Source organism: Vigna unguiculata, chromosome 4 (assembly GCF_037176805.1).
Source record: "Vigna unguiculata cultivar grain cowpea cultivar isolate G323 ecotype 2 chromosome 4, ASM3717680v1, whole genome shotgun sequence".
Classification (NCBI taxonomy): domain Eukaryota; kingdom Viridiplantae; phylum Streptophyta; class Magnoliopsida; order Fabales; family Fabaceae; genus Vigna; species Vigna unguiculata.
In genome coordinates, this window is record NC_140795.1 from 2,574,758 (window position 1) to 2,587,917 (window position 13,160).

At 35.0% G+C, this 13,160-nt stretch overlaps 1 long non-coding RNA gene across 1 annotated transcript; it reads left to right on the forward strand.

Annotated features, from left to right (window-relative positions):
* Positions 1-2,960: 2,960 nt before the first annotated feature.
* LOC114181752 (uncharacterized) lies at positions 2,961-4,734 on the forward strand. Its single transcript, XR_003603909.2, has 2 exons — positions 2,961-4,056; positions 4,352-4,734. It is a non-coding gene; the product is annotated as an uncharacterized LOC114181752 (long non-coding RNA).
* The last annotated feature ends 8,426 nt before the right edge of the window (positions 4,735-13,160 follow it).

Below are 13,160 nucleotides of genomic sequence, written 5' to 3' on the forward strand. Positions count from 1 at the left end.
ACTCTTGTTGCATGGTGATCAATTTTTTGTTTTACAATTGGTAGCCAGAGTAGGTTATTGAAAGTTATTCAATTTGTTCTAAAATGGCTAGTGAATTACTTACCAAGTGTGCATCCATATAAACCTCTGTATTTTTTTTATAAAACTATCCTTTTTAAAATGCTAGGATGATTATTATTTTTTTAATATGTTGATAAAGAGATTTAGGAAGCCGCGGTAAATGGTCCTTTTTGAGCCAATCAAAATTGTTGATAATGATGTATATAAACAGTTATTTTCATGGATTCTTGATGAAAACAAAAGAAATCATTATGATGTTAAATAGAGCTAAAAATATTTTTTTTTCTACTTTAATTCTCCAATTTCATTGTGTTTTTAAGTTAAAGAATTGTGAGATGTCTAAAAATTTACTCACGAGGGGACAAAAGAAGTTATGAGAGTAAGAAAAAACACTCTACACAAGAGTATGAGATATTTAGGATGCAATTATGAGAAAACATTTATGATTTTCAAAAAAGATTTACTCATATATTAAATCATCTTCTTGCTCTTGGAAAGATATATGATAGAGAAAATCTGAACATTAAGTTTTTGAAAAGTCTAAATAGATCATGGCAACCAAGGTCACTTGTTAACTTGAATCAAGATATGTCACTAAGATAAAACATGACAACCTTGTTTGGTAAGTTTAGGGAGCATAAGTAGTAGAATTGTTAATTTGACCCAGCCAACAGGGCTTGACCCTGACCCACATGGGAAAGGGCCAAAAAATCCCACAAAACCAAAAGTTTCTCACTAAAAAAGTCAACATGGCCAAAAGTCCCACAAAAGACATGTGGGCTAGGGCCAACTAATGGGCTTTTTTCTTAAACATTAAAAACATATTATTCTTTTAAACATTAAAAAATAGAACAATGTCATCGGTCCGGGTCGACCCATCTAGGCCTTTGGTTTGTGCGGCCCGTCTCGACCTTTGGTCTGAGTCGACCCGTCTTGGCTGTCAGTCTGTCTCGACATTCAACCAAAATTGGTCCATAACGGCCTTCGACACAAGTCAGCTTGTCTCGACCATCGACCCATGTTGGCCTGTCTCGAGCAAAGGCCCAGGCATACCCGTCCGAGAAGTAGGCACGAGTTGGGCAACCCCGTTTCATTCATTCATCCAAGTCGGCCCGTGTTGGCTGTCGACTCGGGCCAACCCTCGTTGGTCAGCAACCAGGGTCGACTTGTGTTAATTGTCAGTATCGACCGGCCCAGGCCAATACATGTGGTCGTTATCCCTGGTTGGCCCGTGTCAGTCGTTGGGTCAGCCTATCTCGATGGTCGGACCACTACAGACCATCTTGATTGTCGGTCTAGTCAAGCCCATCTCGATCGTCATCCCATCTCGGTCATCGACCCGTCTCGGCCATTAGTCTGATCTAGCCCCTCTCGGTCGTCGGTCCAAGCAGGCTTGTGTCAGTCGTCGACCTAGGTCGCCCCATGTCGGTAGTTAGCCTAGATCGTATCATCTCGATTGTCGGCCTCGGCCAACCTGTCTCGGTCGTCAGCTCAGACCAACCTATCTTAATTGTTTGCTCGTGTACACCCTCCACCCAACCTGGTCGGTCAGTCTTGAACTTCCGTCTAGATCGTTCCAAGACGACTCGGCTTGATCTTTGACTCATACTCAATGTATAGTTTTTAGGGGGACCTAGCCCAACTTAGTCTTGGCCTAAGCCCACTTGAGAGGGCTTTGAAGTTTTTCTTTCGCCATCTCATTTGAGGCCTTAAAATGGAGCTTAATAAAATGTGGGTCAGGGCTGACCCATGAGATATTGGCCAAATTGACACATCTAATGAATAGGAAGTAGAAAGGTTGAAAGAAGAAAATGAGAAAAAAGAATAACATATCTTTCAAAGATAATATCAAAAGAACTTTGTTTTCAACCAATTCATTCCCTCATGATTGTGTTTATACTCATTCTTTATTTTAAAATTAATTTTTTTATCAACAAAGAATAAATATAATTATATAAAAACAATTAGATGCTACAACCCATTTTACATTATGCACATAAATGCATATTATTGACGTGAAAGAGCTAAGAAAAGGTACTCCTCATTTACATATAGTTCAATCCGGTCTTTATTTTTAAACAATAAGATACATACAAACTCTGACCCATTTGAGGTACTTGAAAAAATATCCCCACTACAAGTCTCACTTAGTCCTTCCCTACATAAATATTCTGTGTTTCCATTAGCAAAGTTGTTGTGTACCTCTTTCCTATTACATTTTCTTCACAGCCCCATCCTAATTTTTCTGTGGCCTCCCTAGGTTGATGTTGATTTATCATTTTACACTTAATATATATTTTGAACGTAATCCTAACATTTTCGTCCCTTCGAAAATGACAATTTTTACTAATGAATTCAATGTTAAAATTATTGGTCTGAAACATAATATTACAAGAAACAGGACGAGAGCAGTGAGTGAAAAACTCTGAATTTATTAATCTGCTTTGCCCTGACGCTGACTTCCCAACCATGCGTATTCAAAGCAACACACACCATTGTGTGGTTAGCTTGGATCCAAATAGGGTAAATCAATTGACACAAGCCAAAGCAATTCTCAGGTTCCAACTCTAGAAAATATATACACATAAAAATACTATAAATATACTAACAATACGCTTTATAGTTTTTTTTTTTTCCTCTCTCTAAAACATTGTCCATGAACTTATCTATTGAACAATTTTTCTGAACCACCAGACAGTTTCACTTGCGAAGGTCCCTACGAAGACTAGTTGAATTTTGGACCCCACAAACCACTCATAGTAAGTGAAGAAAATAGACAGAAATCACAACAACTCTGCATAGAATTTGGATTGCTGTTATAGTAGCACTTGCAAAATATGTATAATGATGATCTCACAAGATTTACAGAAATCCCATTGCACATGGGTGCATATCATATCAGTAACTGTCCCAAATGCACTCAACAATGGACCCTCATAGTACTGCACTCAACATCTTTTCAATACCTCACGCCATTGTTGTGCCACAAAAACACCATTCCACAACCATGTTTAAGAATTAGCCAGCTACCTAGGGTGTGGTCGAGAGATTAAAATCTTTCACACCCCAACATGCATGGTTTTACGTGAATGAATAGATTGGGAAGTTACCTAGGGTGTCCTTTATTCAGGGTTTTTTTTTTCTTCTGTTTTTTTCTTTTTCATGAAAAAGTGGTTACAAAATTGAGAGTACATGGAAAAGGGCCATTGGTAGTACTAGTTAGTGGAATATTTGATGCCTCTTTCACCCATTCTCTCAAGAGAGTTGCAACCTTTCTCCTTTTTCATTTTTCCTATAAATAGGTGTTATTGGCCACTGAGAAACCCAACTCTTCCAAGTTCCAACTCAACTCACTCTCTCTCTCTCTCTCTCTCTCTCTCTCTCTATATATATATATATATATATATTTTACTTCTTATATCTATTCTCATCTCTCTCCCTTTTCTTCTCTATATACACACACTAATTCACCATTCTTTTCTGTATGTGTTTTTCTTTTTCTTTTAGGTTTGTGAGGAATGAATCCTTGGGGAAAGAGGAAGAGAGGAAGTAGTTGATAAGGTTGTTGACAGAAGATAGAGAGCACAGAAGATGATATGCAGAAACATATGGAACAACAAAAGCAATTGCGTCTCACTCCTTTGTGCTCTCTAGGCTTCTGTCATCCACCTTCACTACCACCCTCCATTTCTCACCACTCTTCCATTACTACAAAGGTGTAAGCAATAATAATCCTCAACTTATGGTGATGATCATATCAATGTTTTCACTATGAGCTAATTAACCTTGATTTTCATCACATCTCAAAAGTTCAGCTTTTATACATAACCCTCGGTGGTTTTCTAGATAAAGTTAGCCATTTAATGGTCTTGTACTTCTGCATTTTTTTGCAGCTAGATACGCACCAGTTTTGGCTACTGAAGATCATAAATCTGTCTGTTGATGGTACGAAAAAGCTATACAGTGACAAGCTGAAGAAGGAGTTAGCTTGAGCAAGTACTGTAATTCCTTTCCAATCCAAATACCTCTTTTTTTGAATTCATAATAATGTTTCCGATCAAAGCTTAGATATATAGATATAAACACTTCTATATGTCAAACACTTCAAGTTGTTACTTATCTTATATACATCATCTAGTATACTTAGATTTGATATCCTAGTTCTATCTAAATCATTAAACATTTTTGTGGAGGTGGAAACACTAATTAGACCTTGATCAAGTGATATATATTCTCGTTTATTTTTTTGTCCTTTCATGAAAGAAATCACTGTGATGAGATGATTCTCTAGGAAGGAGTCTACTACAACTTGGTTTGTGGAAGGACCAAAAGAAAATGAGAATTTTCTGCATTGGAAAACTATGGAAGCAAAGGAAGCCAGTTATACAAAGCAAGCAAGTATAATGTACGGATCCAAAATGGGCATGACATATTGTAGGGCATATACTTTGCAGAATTTTCCAAGTCAGTGCCCCACAATTAATTGTTCACTGATTCGCTAAGGTGGCCTCTGTATCAGTCAATAGACCTATATGATTTTCAATGGGATCAAGCTTCTCATTACCCATTTGATGTGAATATATAAGAAACACCATTGGTTATAAACAGTACACTATTCATCATCAAAAACAAGCTATTCTTGATAATTATATGTATGAATCTATTGTACTGTCATATACCTAGTTTTTATTTCATCATAGTTTCATATATCTTCGTCTTTACTTTACATATAACACACATTTATCAGATTTGAAAGATAAAATTAATAAGGGCTAGTGCACTCATTAAACTGATTAGTGAAAACGTTATGGTTTCTGTTGGACTTATAAACTGGACTCATTAAACTAATTAGTAATTATTATTTAAAATATCAAAATAAATATTTAAGATTATACTTAATTCTGATATAGAAACCAGATCTTTGTGAGAAATTATATTATTTGCCAATTTGACATATGCATTGGCAAAAGGAAGAAAAACCAATAATAAGAAAAACAGTGTTTGATGAATCGTAGCTCCTAGCTATGTATCTATAGCTCATGTGTACTGTTTTGAGATGAACCCTTAAGAGGTCGCAGGTTGGGACATCATTTATAAAGCCTGTCTTAAGGCAATGGGTGAGCCATTAAATTTGTATTTGTCTGCATTGGCTTCAAGGTCACAGCATATCTGTAAATGAAAAAGACCCTTTGCATATTCAGGATGTTGTTTGTTACTAGTAACATGGGAACAATGTACGGAAAGATAAGAGACCGAGAGGTGAAAATTGATTGTGTTTGTACTATGATATCTGTACATAAATCATTTACGACATCGATGGAAAATATCACTGAGGTGAAACTCTCACATTGTACACACATTAATTGATCATCGACATTCTACTTTTTGTTTCTGGGGTGTTTTTGCCCCGTCATGTGTCAGTACTTGTATATATGTTTTTGACAAAATTTCAGACAAAGATAGTGCGAAAGAGAGAAATGTCATGAATTTAAACTATAATTTTTCCTGTTCTGTTCTTTTAATATTGGGAGAAGAGAAACATGTTTGTTTGTTAAAAAATAACACACATCATGTTATAGAAGAAAGTTGTCAAAATTTATTAATCAAAATATCATTGTCTTTTTATAATGTTATCAACTCACAACCTCTCGACGTTTCTTTCAACTTTATAAGTAAATCAATCTTATATCTTTAGAGAAGAGACATGTTGACACATATGTAAGCCCTATTTTTCAGTTTCATGTGTTGGGCCTGGTCCCTTTGTAGGCCCAAGACCAGCCCTACAGTAAGACCCCACTACCCCACTCAGCATTTTCATTGTCTCTTGTTCCCTTTTCAGAAACAGTCTAAGAAAACAGGAGCTCTGCTAGGGCACCCGACCTCCGCCCGTCTTCAAGCTAGCATACCCATCTTGTACCTCCTGGTAAGTCAAGTTCTAAGGTTTTCGTCCATTATTTTCACCCTTTTTCGCTGTTGAGCACGTTGGTCAAGTTAGGGTTAAGATTCCTAACGTCGTTTTGTTTGGATCTTCATGTTTCAGCTCTACTCGAGTTCCTGGAACTGTAATACCCCCTTAGTTAGGGTCTGCTTGCTTTTAGTACTCAAACAGAGGTAAGGGAAGCTAGACTCATCGGTCCTAAGTTACTCTTGGCTGTTTTTGGTCGATTTTATGTTTATATGCGTGCATAGTATGCTTTTATTGGATGAAATGGAGTTGCATGTGTATTTGGGCGTTGATCTGAGCTGTTTTCGCCACTGCATGAGGGCTGACAGTGGTGAGATTTGTTATTCTCGCCCAAGCGAGCTCGTCTCGCCTAGGCGAGAGTATTAGAATGCTCACCCTGGTTCTGCCACGAGCACTCGCCTAGGCGGCCCAGTTTCCGTTTTGAGCGACGCATAGTCTCGCTCAGGCGAGAAGGTCTCGCCTGAGCGAGAACTCGTGAAGCCTCCATTGTCGCGCGTCTCGCCTGGGCGAGAATCCGCTGGTTCAGTGAGGCCAGCTTCTCGCCTGAGCGAGTTTGCGAATGTGTGCTATGTTTTCTTGATTGTTTGGATGATTTGTTGCATGTATTGTTTAGATTATTCCTCCTAAATATGATGTACGTGAATATGCTTGGGTGTTTGGATTTTATGAACGAAATTGGCATGCTTGGTATGAGATTGATCATGGGTTTGTGGCTTCGTGATGTTTTAACATGAAAATTGGATGAATGACCAAAAAGAGGTGGGGATTGTATGAGAAACATGATTCTGATTGTGAGTTAGCCGTAATTCCATAAGTCTCGTGGGGAGACTTCATGGTGGCGTGTAGTGTATATATTAAGATAAGGATTCAAGTAAGGACCGCATCCCGAAACTCTAAAGAGTCAGTGAGTCTCAAGTAGAGCAAACTGACCCAAGTGGTGAGAGTAGCGGGAGGCCCTAGTCTATGGCAGGATAATGGCCCTAGACGTTTAAAGGCTAACCTTGTGCGTGGTAGGGTGAAACCCATTGGCAATGGCTCTGCAGAGCAGTAGAGGCCACCACAAGTGCAAGCGTCCAGTGAATCTGATCTTAGTATATTTATCCAGATAATTGAGTCATAGTGTCCTGCTTGTTTGCTATAACATGATGTTCTATGCCTGTTGTGTTGCATGTTAAGGAATGTTTGAGTACTTGTCCGTTGTATCACGATAAGATTAAATTACACTAGCTTACCCTTGTTTTTCTGTTTATGTTCCTGTTGTGTTTTTTCTTTTGCGATGATCACCCTTGGTGGGAGCAGATGGAGGAAATTCTGGGAGTAGGCCCGGTGGTAGCAGGGGTGCAGCCTAGGGGATCTGTCTGTGTGACTCTCAGGATCAGTCTATGGCCCTAAGTGCCTTTTTGTAATCTAATGCTCTAGAGGAGCATCGCCTTTTGTAAAACTGTTAACCTTCTCTTAGGTTGTTTATGGCATGGTGGTATGCCTAAATTTGTTTTCACAATATACTTCTGGATGACTGTAACCGTTACTTTTTCTACGTTTATGTTCATCTGAGTGCTTCTCGTTACTATAATTTTGTGATGCTTTATTTAATAGTTTAATCTATTGAGAATGGGATGTCACAACATATATATTAAAATAAAGGGATAATAAAAAAAATTATGAGCTAGAAATAGAATTTATAGGTTTAGTATAAAATTTCATGAAGATGTGATTGAGCATGGAATAAGAGAAGAGAATAATATCTTAAGGTCTACAATAGTGTTTATCTTCTTTAAGCATTGCATTGGTGCGAAAATATTAAAATAACACTATTAAAAATAATTTTGTGACAGAATATTTATCATAAAATATTAAAATTATTTATCACAACCTCTCGACGTTTCTTTCAACTTTATAAGTAAATCAATCTTATATCTGTAGAGAAGAGACATGTTGACACATATATATTAAAATAAAGGGATAACAAAAAAAATTATGAGCTAGAAATAGAATTTATCGGTTTAGTATAAAATTTCATGAAGATGTGATTGAGCATGGAATAAGAGAAGAGAATAATATCTTAAGGTCTACAATAGTGTTTATCTTCTTTAAGCATGGGTGCGAAAATATTAAAATAACACTATTAAAAATAATTTTGTGACAGAATATTTATCATAAAATATTAAAATTATATACATCATGTATACTTTTTCTAGATAGCTATAAAATAAATATTTTGATACATAAACAATAAGCGAAAAAAATGGATTTTAATTAACGTAATTAAAAACCCTTATGAATTCACTCCTTACAAACAATTTGGATAAATATAAAAGTCATAAAGAAGAACGAACATAGAGATAAACGGAAGAAATAGATACTTGATAAAATAAATTGATGAATTTTCACAATAAAAAATGTCTAATTGATGATCAATTTTAGTGACAAAAATTAATTAATGTGACTAATTTAGGTATCAATTGATAAATTAAAATTTATTGGTAACTAAAATAATTTTTAAATTGGTTCCATAGTGAATAGATTTCTAAATTAACTATTAATAATTTTTAGTTTATAAATTGACATTTAATCTGATATAATTATTTTTTGTCATTAAAATTGATAATTAATTAAATATTTTCTATTTACAAATTGGTCAAGTTTGTGTTAATTCTTTCAAGTACACGAAGACTATGTAAAATTTATTTAAGCTCTTGGGCAATGCGAGTGATAATGAAAGTGATTATGTGCTGAAGATTAGGAATTATTATATATTGATTAGTTTCACAGTTTTGATTTTAACTTTTAGCTTGTATTTTGGTTGCATTGATGAATGATAGTAACATTTTGTTGGATATGATAATGTCAAGATAATTATTGATGAAAAAAATATACATATTCAAACTTCTGCCAGCGTACTTTTTTTTTTATGAGAATTACCCTAAGGACATGCGTGATGGGTATAATCAAATAGTACATAGTGCAAATTATTATCATTACTTTGTTTTTCTTAATTTTTGGGGGTATGCCAAGAAAATATTATTACTTGAAGTACAAAGCGTACTTGAAGTGCAATAATATTACTGTTGAATACTTCAATATTATTATCATTACTGTCGTTGCTTCTCACTCCTATCACTATCAACTTGCAAGAGAGAGGACTGAAGAACTTCCATTATTACTCTGCCTTCATGTTATATATAACATGCTTCAAAAGGAGACTCACCAGGTTATTCTTCTATATAATACTCAAAATTATAATTTATATAAATATAAGTTTGAAAAAAAAGAAGCCAAGTCTTAGATATCATGAAATAAATAGTTTGTATGGCAATTAGGTTAAGATACACTAACTCACTTTTCACTTCTGGTGTGTTAAGTTGTTAGAAATTTAAGTACGAGTACAAAGTTGGAAAGATGAAAAAAAGATAAATCGTATATTCAAAAAATTGTTTTTCTAGATGTTTTTGTGATTTTGATTCTTTCTATGCAAGCTCATCTTGTTTGATGAAAAAGTTGGGGAAGACTTGTGAGAAATTCAATATTTTAAGGATAAGAAGTTGAAGAAGCACCGTGAACACGTCTAAAGTAGATTTTCGAGAGAGGATTTCTTTTTTGTAACACTTGATTTTTCATGGAGAGGTTTAATGGTACACATAACAATATATGTATGTCCTAGTATATATGTAGGGGCAGGTGCCAATACCGTGGTGAATGTGTTTCCTTTTCTTTCCTTTTTGATGTTTTGTTTTCTAGAATTATGGACACGGAGAGATTATATATATATATATATATATATATATATATATATATATATATATATATATATATTAGTAAAACATATTCTTACTTAATTTTTTTTAAGCCGCGTATCTTATTTTCTATCTATATTCTTCTAGTTTCAAGTATTGGTACGTTGTCTTTTTTTAAGTACATTTCTTGACATTTTTCTCTTTTCTTTCTTTGAAATTGGGCATATACATCAAACCCTATATAGACATATAAACAGTGACGTTTATGGTATGCTTGTTGTCAAATGATGGAATCAAAATAAGAATACTTGACATGTGGCAGTTGAGGTTTATTATTTGTTTATTTTGTTTATTTATCAGGAATCAATCGGAGAAAGTTGGCTTGTTGATCAAAGCACTAATTAAAGAATTTCCACTGTGTTGAATGTCATTTTATATTTATTTTTATAATTATTTGGACTTGTATGAACTTGAGTTTATTTGAACTTTATTTAAAATTTGTGACACTGATATTTTATTTTATTTGAATTTATGATAAAATATTTATTTTCTAAATAATTTTGTAAATATCTGCAAGTACCTGTGGATACCCACGGCCATTCGTGGATACCCGTAGATACCCGTGATATAAAAAAAAAGGTGAATATTCGCATAACGGATATCCGACGAATAAGAATATAGGTACGTAACAGATTTTTATTGAGTGGGTAAAGTACGAAGGAGCTACTACTCGTACCCTACCCGTCCCATTCACATCCCAACTTATGATATACATGTCACTAGTGCAGAAATCGCGTTTTTAACTCGCCTTATAGGCCTCGGTTATTACGAAACTGAAGCCTATAAGGACGCGGTGACATTTTTGAAATTTTTTGAACTTTTTTGCCTCGGGTCCCTTTCCAACTGAAGCCTATAAGGGTTTATATGCTTCGGTTATCACTCAACCGAAGCCTATAACTCATTAGTGTTCCCCAAAATTTCAAAATTGCCACTGACAGCAGAGGCTTTGGCCTCGGGTGGAATAGGATCGAGGCCTATACGACTTTATGCATCGGTTATTAATGGAACCGAGGCCGTAGACCTTATTTAGGATTCCAAATTCGCAAACCCTGCACTGTTCATCTTCTCTGCGCGAACCGAAATCACGAACTGGTTTTTTCTCCTCTGCGCAACTCCCCCATAATGCAACCAGACCGGGAGCCAGCGCGACGTCAGACCACCGCATGCCACATCGACGCGAAACCAGGCTGCTGCTACGCGTTCAGAGCCATACTTCAATGACGAAGACGCAAACAACCTCTGTTGCGACGCCATCAACCTCACCACTATTGCTCTGTCTTGCGAACCAGATCTGCCTCGCACCTCCGGCAACCACCACGAGTCGCGTCGCTGAAGGAACATCACATGCGACTCGCGCGCGACTGTACTATATATCGACACTGCCATCGGAAACCTTCGCCGCTGCTGCTGCAGAATCACCACTGCGAGTCGCGTGCCGCTGCAAAAAAAAACCCTCCCGAGACGCATGCCGCTGCAAAAAAAACCCTCCCGAGACGCGTGCTCCACCATGGCAGCAGAGTATGAGGATGCAGATAGAGGCAGTGCGATGAGTTTAAAAGCAAGTTGAAACATTTTGGATTTAGGGTTCTAAACCCTCGAGAATCAGTATACCAGGATAGCAAATTTGGGGATTTTCAATTCCAGATTTGGCTCCGGTCCTTTGCAACCGAGACCAAAAGACACCCGCATTTGGCCTCATCCCAATATGTCTCGAGTCTAAAATCGAGGCAGAATAATGAAAATAACCGAGACCAAAAGTCCTTACTGTACTAGTGTGTTGTCTACGTAAGAAAACATTGACATCACCTTCAAAACTTCAACAAAATAAGAATGAATGTAAAAAGTTAAATGAAGTAGAAAAAGGTAGTACACAAAATAAGCTAGAAGGGAAATCGTGTCATAGTTTCCCCTTCCTCCATCCTGCAATATTTATGAGAACTTGACAAATTACATTTAGATCCTCAAATAAAATAAATAGAATGATGTGTACAATAATTTGAAATGAAAATTGATAAATAGAGACACTAAACATGTTTTAAAAAAGAGATACATAAACAATCTTCATATCCTAAAGTTAGGGTTAGTGAGTTTTTTTTTTTCTCTTATATGTCACTTTAACTTTTTCATTTTAATTGATATGAAACTTTTTATTCATACTTAAATCTTTAACATAAGTTAAAATACCAAAGCGTAAATGTTGGGAACATGTGAAATTGAATAGAGATGAAAAAGCTGAACTTTATATATGAAAGAAAATTCAAACTTATTAACTTATAATTTTGTGTTAAAGATAGTCTCATTGTCTTACATTGATGTTTTATTCGTATTATATCAATAAAGAAGGTTAATTAAGGAATGAGACTCGCAACATTACAAAATTATGATTTCTAACCATTTTTTATCAATAATAAAAATATGTAAAAAAAATTGCATTGTTGGTCGCTATCTTCACACGCCTATTCTACAATACGATGATCGAAGAACAGTATGTTTTCTATAACATTATTTTCTAATTATTTGTTGAATTCTCTTTTTTTATGGGTTAAATATGTTTTTGGTCCCTTAACTTTCAGTGAATTTTGGAATTAGTCCATTTTGAAACTTTGAACCAATTTAGTCCTTCATCTTTTGAAATACGTGGATTTAGTCCTTTTAATCAAATTTTGTAAAGTTTATTTGACATTTCAAGCGCGTTTCACAATAGTATTTGACTTAACATTAAAACAAAAATGTGTCAAATAGTATAAACAACTCAAATACAATCCTAAAATGCGTACGAAATATCAAATGAACCTAACAAAATTTGATTAAAAGGACTAAATCCACGTATTCCGAAAGATGAAGGACTAAATTGGTCCAAAGTTTCAAAATGAACTAATTCCAAAATTCACTGAAAGTGAAGGGACCAAAAACATATTTAACCCTTTTTTTATTAATCATAGTTTTGGATGAGACGTAATTTTAAACTATTTTTATTGTACACCTAAAAGTATTTTACGCAAAAACTATTTTGGATGAGGAATACTTTTTCTTTTCATGAATATATTCTGTCTTATCTAGAAAAAACTTTCCTTATCGGAATATTTCCTAACTAAGAATTAGATATTCATTTCTCAATATATTAAAATTCATTTAAGAAATTAATTGTTTTTTAACAAATAATATGTAACACCTACATGCAATAGTGTGAAAAGAAAACCCTAACCCACATGGTACATCCAAGAAAAGTTCAACTCAAAATGGTTAATATATCCACATTTTGAGTAACATGAAGAAAAAAATATAAAAGATAAACAATTTGTCTCCCCATGATTTTCAACTTGGAGCTTTGTGTTCTTCAT